The sequence below is a fragment of the Thamnophis sirtalis genome, unplaced genomic scaffold (assembly GCF_051295495.1).
Source record: "Thamnophis sirtalis isolate CommonGarterSnake01/CBP01778 unplaced genomic scaffold, rThaSir2_p1.2 scaffold_2, whole genome shotgun sequence".
NCBI lineage: Eukaryota > Metazoa > Chordata > Lepidosauria > Squamata > Natricidae > Thamnophis > Thamnophis sirtalis.
The window spans coordinates 81,060,765-81,073,942 of record NW_028261382.1 but is presented as its reverse complement, the minus strand read 5'-3'; the positions used below and the strand labels follow the sequence as shown (position 1 = coordinate 81,073,942).

General features: G+C 37.5%; 1 long non-coding RNA gene across 1 annotated transcript in view; it reads left to right on the top strand.

Moving 5' to 3' along the window:
- The window catches only part of LOC148048955 (uncharacterized), a 225,059-nt gene that overhangs the window by 139,091 nt on the left and 72,790 nt on the right, over positions 1 to 13,178 (top strand). The window contains exon 3 of the long non-coding RNA XR_015695366.1: positions 8,345 to 8,460. This is a non-coding gene — a long non-coding RNA (uncharacterized LOC148048955). The remainder of the gene's footprint in view (positions 1 to 8,344; positions 8,461 to 13,178) is intronic.

Sequence of the window (13,178 nt, the reverse complement as noted above, 5' to 3'; positions counted from 1 at the left end):
AAATTAGTAGGTTAGGCAATGATATATTCCCTTCACACTTATTCAGAAACGAATCACCTGGAATCTCAGACAACTGGGATATAGTTCAACTCGGGAACAAGTCCTTTTTTAAAAATGCCCTCTTGATCTAACTAAATAATTGCATGTGTTTGGGGACAAAATTAATTTCCTGATTTGGTAAAAACAGTAGAACACAATATGCAATAGTAGGTAATGGAAGAAAAGGATGAAATCATGGAATCTGTGGTTATAGATGGGGAAGACATGCTGATTAAGTTCCTTTAACCATAATGGCAGCATTCGTTTGCAATGTGACAGGAAACTGGCAGAGTACATGTGGTAAAAACTAGTGCTAGGAAACACATGATAGAGTTACTAATTACAAGTGTATGGAAAGAGCAAAATATCAGATCAAACTTACTGGTTCACAATCTATTTCAGAATTTTATTAAATTACAAGCATTTTCTTCTCTTTGAATACCTTCACACCTTTGAGAAGAGCAGTAAAGCTGTCTTTTGTGCATCTTTTTAATAATATTCTTCACACAAAAATGGCATTTGTTTGTCTTAACATTAAGCTACTCTCTATCTTGTAGGCAATCTTGCTGATTTTGCTTTGATGGTTGTTTAATGTCACATTTGTAGACCTTATGATCAGAGAGTCAGTTTGGTCTAGTGCAGGGGTGTCAAACTGGCGGCTCGTGGGCTGGATGCGTCACACACAGGCCACGCCCACCCCAGCTACGCAAAGGCAAAAAGCCATCACGATACCTTGTGATACGTCATGTGATGCAATTGAGTTTGACACCCGTGGTCTGGTGGTTAATGCACCAGGTTAGAAAGCAGGAGTCTGTAAGTTCAAATCCTGCCTTAGCCATGAAGGCCAGCTGAGTCAGTTAGTCCAGGGATCCCCAACCCTCCACTGTGGACTGGTACAGGACCGTGGCATGCCAGAAACCAGGCCACACAAACAAGCAAAGCCCCATCCGCAGGATGCAGGCAGCATGCAAAAACATGCTCTTCTTTTTTGCAGAAAAACCTCTCTCCATGGAATGGGTCCTGGGGCCCTCTGAGTTAATCTATTCAACCCGACTCCTTTCATAGTGTTGCTGTTCTGGAGGAAATAGGAAAAAGGAAGGTATGCTGGATATGTTGTGTTAGGTCCTCGTGCTTACGAATGACAGCCGGCAACAGCCAAGCCGTGCCTGATTGGCTAAGGCGCGGCTGGTTGAGCACGGGCTGTCAGAAGCGCGGCTATTGGTCGCCCTGCTTGACAGCTCTGTATAAATAGCTGTCAAGCAGGGCGAGGTGCTGAATCGCTTCTTGCATGTATATAGTTGACTCTCTGTTTGAATAAAGCTGTTCTAATTTACCTCAAGCACCTCACGTCTTGTCAATCCCTCGGTGTACTTTATGTTGGCTGTCTTGTGTTATTTTACAAATAAAGGAAAGAAGAAAAGGAAGGCAGGCAGGCAAGCAGGCAGGCAGGCATCTACTGGAGGACAGAGGTCCCAGATCAGATGCTATCAGAAAAGAAGCCAATAGAAGACCAATGTGATAAGCATGAGTTAACAACAGTTCAAAAGTAGCTAATGTATGTGTTTGAGAATGGGAAGGCTTCAGGTCAGCCTTGATCCCGGCAACTGATTGGACAGTTTTCCTGGCAACATTTTCAATAATTTTCTGTTTCTAGCCCAGGTTTTCAAAGTACCCATTACTGACAAAAGATATTTGGTAACTGGTCTCCATTAGAAGAAAGGTGGAATGACTCAGCAACAACCGGATGAGGGCAGCTAAAATCTGGACAATCCAAGTGTGTGTTTGGGAGAAAATAATCACAAAGACCTTAACTTTCACACAAGGCTTTTATTTTAAAAAAAATGTTCAGGTCAATACTTTTTTTGCTTTTGCTTTGTAGGAGGTACAAATTGCTGCAATTTTGGTTGTTCCCACAAAGTCTTAGCTGACCGTGGACTTTCAAATAAGTTGCTACTCTTAATAGTGAAAGAGGCAGGTTTATAAAAGAAGAGAAGAATTATGCTTTTCATAGCAGGTGTGTTAATAGTTGCTAATTATACATCTCATGTATAATTACTTGTTATGAGAATCATGCATTTAATCAGGGTTTTTTTCCAGACTTGGTTGAGTTGTGTCGACTTCAGCTCTCCAAATCCCCCAGTCAGCATGTTGACTGGGGAATTCTGAGAGTTGAAGTTTGCCCATCTTAAAATTGTCAAGTTTGAAAAACATTGATTTAAATCAAAAGTGATTGATTGGACCACCGCTTTAAAGCCAAGTTTTAAAGCACTCACCTAAATAAATTCAGAAGATTGAATAACATCAGGTGCTTTTGAATCATTTGAAAAATTCAGTGGATGCCTCCATTTGTTTTTTTTTAATGAATACTGCAATCAAATTAATTCAATATTACTTTTATCATAGGCTTAAAGTGAGCCATATTAAATATTATTGTTGAACTGGGAATTTGAATCAAATCAAACTGCCTTCTTGAAATGAATTATAAATTAAAATTGAACCTTGACTAATTTCCATAACCCCTCTATTTCACAATAAAGACTGAACAGCAAACTTATTCAGAATAATTTATTCAGCTACACCGTATGATATCATTATTGGTTAATAAACCCTTAATAATTCATTATTTTTATTACAAATTATTTCCACGCATAAAGAATTCATCTGATGCAATATAAATTATACTCTATAAATACAATATATAACATCAATAATAATTCCATATTCCTTTTTCATTCATCTATAAATATTGAAATGTTAATGCTCAAATTTCAACCTGAAGTGAAATTTAATAACTTCTATATTCTTTCAGCATCCCAACAATTACAATGTTTCAAAAATTAAATTCAAAATTATATATAAATAGAAAATAACTGAACTGAACCATTATTTCACTAGGGACAATATATTGTGGTCACCAGCAAATAAATAAATGAATAAATACACAAATAAATAAATAAATTCACAGATTGCTCAGTTAATAAATATATTCAGATCGATTGTGTTTCCTTTGGATAGCATCACTGATGAGAGCCTTAAGGAGCATCTTGGTTTCTTCAGCCAAGTGGGATGGAGATAATCTAAGGTGCAAAGTTTCTTCTTGGAATCCTTCTTCCCAAAAGGAAGCTTTCAAGAAACAAGTCTTTCTACTGCATTCTTCCACTCTCTCAGCTGAACTAGGAGGTTTTGAAGCAGCAGCTTGGGTCTTCCTTGAATGGTTGTGCAATTCTTACCTGTCTGTTATTAAAAAGAAAAATTGTAGTGAAACTTCAAAAAAAGTTAAAGACTTTTAAGTTGTGATTTACCAGAAAATAGGAAGTTTGTCACCTAAGTTTCTTAACTGAATATGATATGGATCCCCCGATATAACCCACCTTTCAAATATATACTTGATCTATATGATATAGCAATATCATTTCTTCTGTAATACCCAAATGTAATAGAGTGATAAAGTATAATAGCCTTATATGATCTACTTATCAAATCTACTTATCAAATTCTTTTGACCATTATTATCAAGCCATGCACATAGAAAACATGCATGAATACATTTAAAGGTATATAATTACACACACTCACTAGGTCTATCTTGCAAACCAAAGTACAAGGTAATGATACACAACTAACAAGCTTTGTCCAAATAAATAAGTCTGCCAGCTCATAGGTGATGGCCTAATTCGGTCAACTTGCTGAGACAATGGATGGATAGAGTTCTACTCTGAACTATAGACCAATGAAACACAATTTTGAACTCATGCTGTTACAATTATTGTGAGAATATTTCAGGAAATGCTTTCCTTGAATGCAATTTGTGCAAACAATTCATTTAGATGTGGTAATTAACTTCTACTGGTAGGGAAAAATCACACATTTAAAATGCATGTTTTCCATGCCTTGACATCCTTCTATAATTGCTACCAGTGAAAGTTAACTAATATCTCCCCAGCATCACTTTTCTTTTCCAAGGTGAAAGCTGGAAAAGAAAAGAGTTTCAAATCCAATTTCTTTCTCCATCGTCTTTGATGAAGAAAGGCAAATGTTATTTCTTTTCCATTACTGTATATACTCGAGTATAAGCCTAGTTTTTCAGCCCACTTTTTGGGCTGAAAAAAGCCGCCTCGGCTTATACTCGAGTCAGTGAAAAATTTGCCCGAAATGGAGGAGAAAAAGGGGCGGGGCCATGCCGCTGGGTGACACTCGTGAATGGCCCAGTGCCCCTGTGAGTTTCCCCTCCCTCTGTGTCAGTTTGCCGCACAGCGCGCACCGCACCATCCCCCCTCCTTACGTTCTAATGTAATGCAGGGCTGTCTTACAATTCCCCTTCCTCCCCCTCCTGCCGCTCTGCAACGATGTCCCACCTCCTCCTTGTTATGGCAAGCAGCCACATAGCGATGTCCCACCTCCTCTGGTACAGTGATCCAATGATAGGAATCACTGTGCCGTGTGTCATAGGATGCGGGACATCGCTCCCGCGGCTGCACGGGACATCATCATCACAGCGGGACATCAGCATCATGAGGTGAGTGAAGTATTTCATTGAATACACCGCTAGTTTACTGTTTTTCTTTGAAATAAATATTCAAAAACATTATTGGTATCTATTTTTATTTTTGAAATTTACCGGTAGCTGCTGCATTTCCCACCCTAGGCTTATACTCGAGTCAATAACTTTTCCAGCTTTTTGGGGTAAAATTAGGTGCCTCGGCTTATATTCGGGTCAGCCTATACTCGAGTATATACGGTATTTATATATTCATATACTATAGGCTAAAGAATAAATTCTCAAAAAGGTACATTCTAGCCCAATTTGTTATAAACATAAAGGTAACAAATAGACTTAATAAATGAAGGAATGAATTATAATGAGTAGGAGATGAGCCTGAGGGTGAGGTTAAATGCATCATCAGGCATGAGTCCCTATATGCCCACAAGAGATCCAAATCCAGCCCACCTTGAATTCCTTCCTGCTAATTTCCTTTGACTGTTAGTGGTTCAGATTCTTGTAGAGAGCTTAAGCTTGCAATAAATCTTTATGCTCCTTTGAATTGAATTTGTCTGTCAATTGACATAATGGTTCAGTTCTGATTTTTCCTTCCTTGTTGCATTACAAGAAAGTGAGTAAAGTATATTTTGCATCACTGCAGTTACACAGATTTTTAATTATTAAGCTCGCCAGGATATTGCAATGCTTTCACATTGTTAACAGAATGCCAGTGGAACATATGAATGATTCTGGATTTCTGCCATGATCTGCCATGTTATACCCGTCTCTGTGTGACTAAGGCAAAAACTGACAACAGCTTCATCATTGTTAAAACATTTTAGATTGTTTCTTTAAAACAAACTGGAGAATTGTTACATACCTTTTGTGAATCAGGCCACTTCTTACTAAGATCTGAAAAGATTGTGTCACAACTGCGACTTGAAATTGCCTTATTGTGTTGCCTTATTTTTCCCAATGACTTGGCAAAAATCCTCAGGTTATTTTTTATACAGCCATCCTGAAAGGGGAAAATGAATTCAAGGGTCAGAACACATCCAGATGAGGATGGAGTGATGCTACAATCAAAGCACACACAGAGTTTTATTCCAGATGCACTCACCACATTAGAAGCATTCTAAGGGCAAAGATAGAACAAAAGCTAAATTGCGTGCAATTAAAATAGAAATAGGATTGTTCATGTGAGCAGGTATAGTTTTTCCTTCTGACACATTTTTAGTGTATTTTGAGAGGCTCAGGAAATCACATTTAAGACTATCGGTAGTCAAAAATGGTCCTCACATTTCATATTGTATTCTTACTGTATATCAGCATTATAATAGAAAGTAAGTCAATACCTGTCTCTCTGCTTCTTTATGATCTGATCTCTTTTTCATGTGCCTATAATTTTATTCTACCCATAACAAATTACTGGCCCATGTTTCAATAGAAACAGATGACAGATTTTTAAAAGCAGCTTACATTTAAAAAGCCTCGTTGCTTGTATATTTTATACTTCACTTATTCTGTTCGTTCCATCAAATGCGTCTACAAGGAATGGTTTAAGCACCATCCAAAGCTGGCAAATTTAGGGTACTTGGAACTGGAATTGTTTAGAGAAATTTAGATTTAAGAGTACACATGATGGACAATCATGTCGCTATTGTACCAAATTAAGTGGTCCTAAGGAAAACATCTATAAGCTACATTCCAGGCAGAGCCTAAAGGGACTCAATTATGTAGCTTTTGCAATATTTTCTACAGTTTTATCAGTTAGAACATACCCTATCAGTGATATTACTGTATTTGACAATGGTAATCCCTTTTTCCCCTGAAATTTGATTGTGTTTCTTGAAATTGGTTTCTACTGTTGGCACCTTAAATGACCTTTATCTTGACAAAATGTTTCTATACAGAATATCTGTCTGTAATGTTACAACTCTAGTCTCTTCCGCACTTTAGAAACTTTTCTTTTAGAGTCATCCAGCTATCGTAGCTTTAGAATGTTTTAACAAGACCTGGGTAATGCTCTGAAAATATTATATTGAATAGAGATACACCTGGAAGGGACTTTGGGTGTCTTCTAGGCCAACCCCCTGCTCAAGCAGGAGACCCTATACTAGTCCAGACAAGTGGCTATCCAATATCTTCTTAAAAGCCTCCAGTGATGGTGAATTCACTTCTGAAGGCAAGCCATTCCTCTCATCAATTGTTCTGTTAGGATGTTTCTTCTTAATTCTAGGTTGCTTCTCTCCTTGATTAATTTCCATCCATTGTTTCTTGTCTTGCCTTCTGATGCTTTGGAGAATAGGTTGACCCCCCCCTCTTGTTTGTGGCAACCCCTCAAATATTGAAACACTGCTATCACGTCACCTGGTTTCAGGAATTAGAACCAGATGACAGTCCTTCTTTTCTCTAGACTAGCTACACCCAATTCATACAACCTTTCCTGGGTCATATGTTTTCTCAAACGCATATAATAGATGAGAGAATGACTCGGGCCTTGGAGAATCAAACTGAAATGGGTGACCATCCCCTTATGCATGTTTTCATATTAAGGCATGTTCATGAGTGGTCTATTAGATGTGGTTTTTTTTTTTAATTTTACATAGTTGTATCATAAGCTTGAAAGGCTGATTTATTTCTAAATGCTGCAGCAGTGATTCAGGAATGAGGAGTGATCAAATGAAAAGCGTACTTAATGTTCCATTTGTGGCGCACTGTGGCTTATCATGATACACGATGTGTTAAAACATTAAATTCCAAAGGCTGATGGGAATTCATTATTTCATCCTCCAAGGAATTGGTTGACAATAAAGTCTTTGTTTCAGTCTTTACTTTGCATAAAGAACAATTGAGCTTTTGAAAGCTGTGTCAGCAAAAGGTAAAACCACTCCTATCCCCCTACCCTGCCATCCTCATTTCCACATTGCTAAGAAGCCCTAACTAATAGAATTCTTAAACTCCAGATTTTTTAAGGAGTAACAGGAAAGATTGCATGCTATGATATTGATAATAATAATGGAATAACACAGTTGGAAGGGACCTGGGATGTCTTCTAGTCCAAACCCCTGCTCAACCATTCCAGACAAGTGGCTGTCAAGTCTCTTCTTGAAAGCCTCCAATGATAGAGCATCTAAAACTTCTGAAGGCAAGCTGTTCCACTGGTTAATTGTTTTCACTTTCAATTTCTCCTTAGTTCTAGGTTGCTTTTCCCCTTGATTCATTGTTCCTTGCCTTGCCTTGCCTTTTGGTGCTTCGGAAAATAGATTGAACCCCTTTTCTTTGTAATTATACAAAGAATAACTATATTACATTGGAGATTTATATAACCACCATCTAGGACATCCTAGGAACTAGTATGATTCTGATATGAGTACAAAATACCTGCAGATATTACATGAGTCACTGAAAATATGGTGCAATTGCTATTGTCTATCACAATATTAAACACAAAATTACTCCACTGTAATGATGGACATTCAATTAAGTGCCCAGCTTATAAATTTCCAATAATTAGATATTCATTACCAATAATAGTCTCTCAAGTGCAGTTCACTAATTAAATCCTGATACTTTTATCCTTCACTGTTGATATTACTTCAATAATATGCTTACGGTTTCTTTAAACTAAATCTTGCATTAACCTTGAGAGTAATTTACCTTCACAATGTCCAGTTGAATGTTTGACTTGAAAATCTACATGAAGCACCAATACAAGTACGATAACATTGTATTTAAAGTGTTGACATAAAGTGGAAGGTTATTTTATTTTTCTGAAGTGGCTGGAGTGTTCTATTTCTCTCTTTTATTACCTCACCTTTCTAGTTGTCCACCTGCTCCATGGGAATTCAACATGGTGTCACATTGAAAAATAAGAAGCTAGGGAGACTGTATACTGACAAGAGAGGTTCCCATGCACTCTTCACTAAATCATAAGGAAGGTATGTCCAGGGGCTTTATTTCCCATTTATGAGAATATGAAAATATACACATTCATTTTCTTTTTAAAAAAATTGACAGCAATATCTGCTCTATCATCCTGAATGAGAATAGTTGGCAGGGAATGCTAAAGAAATGCATTTATCATCAACACTGCTCTGGCTGAAAGACATTTATATTTCAAAGGAAAAACTGTTATGCTTTGGAGAAATTCTCCTTTAATTTAATAATACACATTTGTGGTGTTAGTCTCTCCTAACACCAGCCTGATGTGGGGTTGCCATTGAAGTTATAATGATTGTGAGGCAAAGAGTAATGGTGGTGCAGTGGTTGGAATGCAGTATTGCAAGCTCATTCCCCTGCTCACTGCCAGGAGATCAATTCTGACTGGCTCAAGGCTAAATCAGCCTTCCATTCTTCCGAGGCTGGTAAAATAAGGACCCAAATTGTTGGGGACGATATGCTGACTCTGCATACAGAGAGGGCTGTAAAGCGCTGTAAAGTGGTATATAGATCTAAGTGCTATGGTTATTGTTATTACTAAGGTGATTGTCCATCCACATCCCTGCAGAGATACCAGATACAATGCCTAAAGCACCCATGTTCCCCTTGCAAGCAATGCATCTTCAAATGTTTTGTATAGTGTAATCACAACAGTCAATGTTGTGTTTGGAATTGCTTCACCCCATTTTCTCAGTTAGATTTTTTTTCATTGCTTACCTCTAGTGTTTCTGGAATATATACCAAGGGTTCTGGAACATCGTTTCCCATCTGAAAATAACAAATAATAGATCATGATTGGGTATCAGCATTAAAAGCAAAGAGTTAACAGTTCATTATTTGGCATTAATAATAGTTAAAGGAACCTTTTTTACAATTAAGATGCAACACCTGAAGTCAAGTTGCAGAACTGGCCAATAGTTTTGCTACCTGAGACAAAGAATAAGAAGCTGCTAGCTAATACTGGAGAAGAAATATGATTATCCCTGTATATTATCTTATCAGTGCTACCTTATCTTTGGGCAGCAAATAAATTTAATACATGAATAATAGTGATTACAACTAAATTACAAGCTGCATTTTGTCTGCAGAATAGGCTGCATGTAACATAACTCTCTTCTTCAACAAGCCATTGTCGCCTCCTAAAATTTGCCGGTCAAAATTATAGGTTTTCAGAAATCCATTTTTCAGGTATTTCTCTTTGTGTGTTGAAGTATCACTGTACACTTTAAAACTGATACCCTGATTCACCCACAGCCCTCAAAACACATGAAGACAATAGACTAGTTTCACCCAAGCTTTGGGCTAATTTCAAAGCCTGGATACAAGACAGCAGTCCAAACTCTGCTAAGAATGGTTCATCCCTTCTATACAGCCAGAGACTTCCAAAACCAAGAAAATCAGGATCCTTCTCCTTTTTAGACTTTTGTTCTCCTCACTTTTTGCTCCAGCCTTGCCTATTAGTTAGTCCCCCAAATAATTATTCTTTAAGGCATGAGCAGCAGAATAAAAGATTGTCTACCCTTCATGAACTAGCTTCATGGTGTGGCTGAACATTTTGAAAGTTGACCAGAATGGGATTCCATTGATTTCTTTCTTTCTATATCTTGCCATGCCCTCTCCTTAAATCTGTGTCAATTATTCATCCAGAATATTGAAGATTTCACTTGTTGAAAAACCAAGCTACAAGTTGGACTCTTCCCTTCAAGTTCTTCTCAAATGCAGAACAGTGTTTGATATGGAAAAAAAATTTTTTGCATTAGGAGAGAGTTAGACAAATATAGACAGATTTTCTCCATTGTCCACTTACATACCTTAGTCAAGAAGAGGTCCGCACAAGTTATAGCTTCCTTAAGAGAAACCTTTAATTGCACTTTTGACATACAACTGACATAAGTGCCAATGCAAAGAAAGATCAAATAGTTGAAGACCATTTTGATAAGAAATAAGCCCTTCAGTTTCCTCAGATGAAGCTTGTAAAACTTTGAATGTTCTTCTCATATATATCTCTCTCTCATAGTAACGGAAGTGATTAATATCTCCCATAGAGTAAGCAAACTCAATCGAGATAGAGATTAGAGGAAATTATCTCAAGCAATGGAATCTGCTCATTGCATATCTGACGTTGAGACATATCTTGAAATGTGGAGAGTTTTTTTTATTCTGAAGAAAGATGTTTGCAGATAAGGATATATGGGGCAACCAAATTCTACATGTCCTCTTCAGTTTCATTTTATGGCACTGGCATGTTTGTATTCAAGTTCCACCCCCACCCCAAGGATTGCTAAGACGGAAATATATTTTAGTTAAATGTTATTTGGAATTATTCACGAAGAAATTGGTTTCTTGGATTTCTTATACATCTGTAACTAGGGTTACCTCATCTGGGTTACAAAAATAATCCCAGCTGATCACTACATATTGGCAAGCACAGTTTTCAATGGGCCAATAAAGGAAAGTGTTTGTAGCTCAGGATTTAAATGAGGGGTCTTCGGTGCATCCTGAGCTTCCTTGTTTTCCTGCAGACATTTTATTGCCTAAACTACAGTAGGTAACACCATCGATGCTGCATCAGTGCACCACTGATGATGCTCCCAAGTTTGGGTAACGAAATCCCTCAGTTTTCTATCTCTCAGTGCTGCCCATACTGGTCCTCCATATATTTGTCATGAAATGCTCTCACTTGCCATATTAACGTTCTAGTCCATTTCATCAGGACAAATTCAACCAAATAAGCAAACTGCTTACTGATGTACACAAGCACACTAAATGGATCAAAAATTACAATTTTGGAAATGTAGGGTTCCCGATCTGTATTGCTCAGGATGTGCCCGATATATCATGTGTCCCCAGTGCTATAAAGTATTATTAGTTAGCTTCCATGGCCATCACTTAGCTTTACTTTTCCATTTCTCAGGTAGAAATAGTGGCTTTGCAGCTAAGATAATATTGGCAAGATATGTACTGTTTTACCAAGCTTTTCCAAGTTCTGGCATTGAGACCTTAGTACACTTTTTCTTCAGCTTTTTTTCCTAAGAAAACATGAACCATATTGGTGTAGTGGTTAAGATGCTGGCTTAAAAACCAGGGGACTGTGAGTTCTAGTTTTGCCTTAGGCATTGTAGAATAAGAAGAAATGGGTGGAAACTAATTAAGGAGAGAAGCAACTTTAGAACTGAGGAGAAATTTCCTGACAGTTAAAACAATTAATCAGTGGAACAGTTTGCCTCCAGAAGTTGTGAATGCCCCAACACTGGAAGTCTTTAGGAAGATGTTGGATAGTCATTTGTCTGGAACGGTATAGGGTTTCCTGCCTAGGCAGGGGGTTGGACTAGAAGACCTCCAAGGTCCCTACCAACTCTGCTATTGTATTGTATTGTATTGTATTGTATTGTATTGTATTGTATTGCATTGCATTGCATTGCATTGCATTGCATTGCATTGCATTGCATTGCATTGCATTGCATTGCATTGCATTGTATGAAAAACCAGCTGGGTGACTTTGAGCCAGTCACTCCCTGTCAGCCCACTGCACCTCAAAGGGTTGCTGGGGTGAGGAAAATAGGAAGAGGAAGAAATGTTAGGTATGCTCAATGTCTTGAGATATAAATTAAAAATATATTTTTTTTAAAAAATGAGTTTCCCACATTGTGGCTGATTAAATAGAATTGGAAGAGCAATGTGCATGGTTGGATCTTTTTCAGGATGATGATGATGATGATGATGATGATGATGATGATGATGATGATGATGATGATATGAAACCCGTATGCTGCCTGACTCCAAGTTACTCTGGATAGTTCACAACAAACAAAGAAATCAATACAATCACTAAAACATAAAAATTTGCCATGTCAAAGCAAAGGGTCAAAGTCCTGGGTGAAGAGCCAGTCTACACAACTTTTCTAAACAACAGCAGAGTAGGGGGGGGGCATCTAGATTTCAGGAGGAACAAGAGGGAATTAGCAAAGGGCAGGGACTACTAATTTAATTTTATTAATTGTACTTATTTTAATAATTTCATTTAATAATTTAAATTAATATCATGGGGCTGTTAATTGGGTCAATTAACTTTTTTGTGTGTTCTAAAAGCATCTCGTCTTTCACTGAGGGTAGCTATGAGTGATGGGGGTACAGATTCTAGGAGTTTGAACAGGCCTTTATTATTTGTCCTCTTTTGGTTTTTTTTCAGCTTTTGTTTCTCTGGTTCTTTAAAACTTTTATAAGGCAGTGTTGTTTTGATGGTTAGCTAATTTATTTTTTCTTTCTGAAAGGATCCGTCTTTTCTGTAGGCATCACTGTAACCTCATTATCTATCAACTTGAGGGTCTGCAAAATTAGGCCAGTCTGAAAAGAGAAATCAATTGCTGTGCACGACAATCTCCTTCAAGTAGTTCTTTAAGACGGCGGCCGCTCAGAACACAGAACTACCTATAATCAAAGGCATAAGGAAAAAATATGTTCCTTTTGGAAAACAAAGTACTTAATTACCAGATTTCTCCCAGTATTCACATCGTTCATTGATTAACCTTCCTTAGCTCACTTGGGAGGAGAAAGTGTTTCATTTTGTTAGTATTTACAAGACGGTGTGGGAAGGCGGGCAAATGATGACATGTCTTTATAATGATATTATTAAATAAATGCCACAACTTTTGTATGATGTCAGGCTGCAGGCAGGGATGGGATTCTAATAGTTTGGACCAGTTCAGGCAAACCTGTA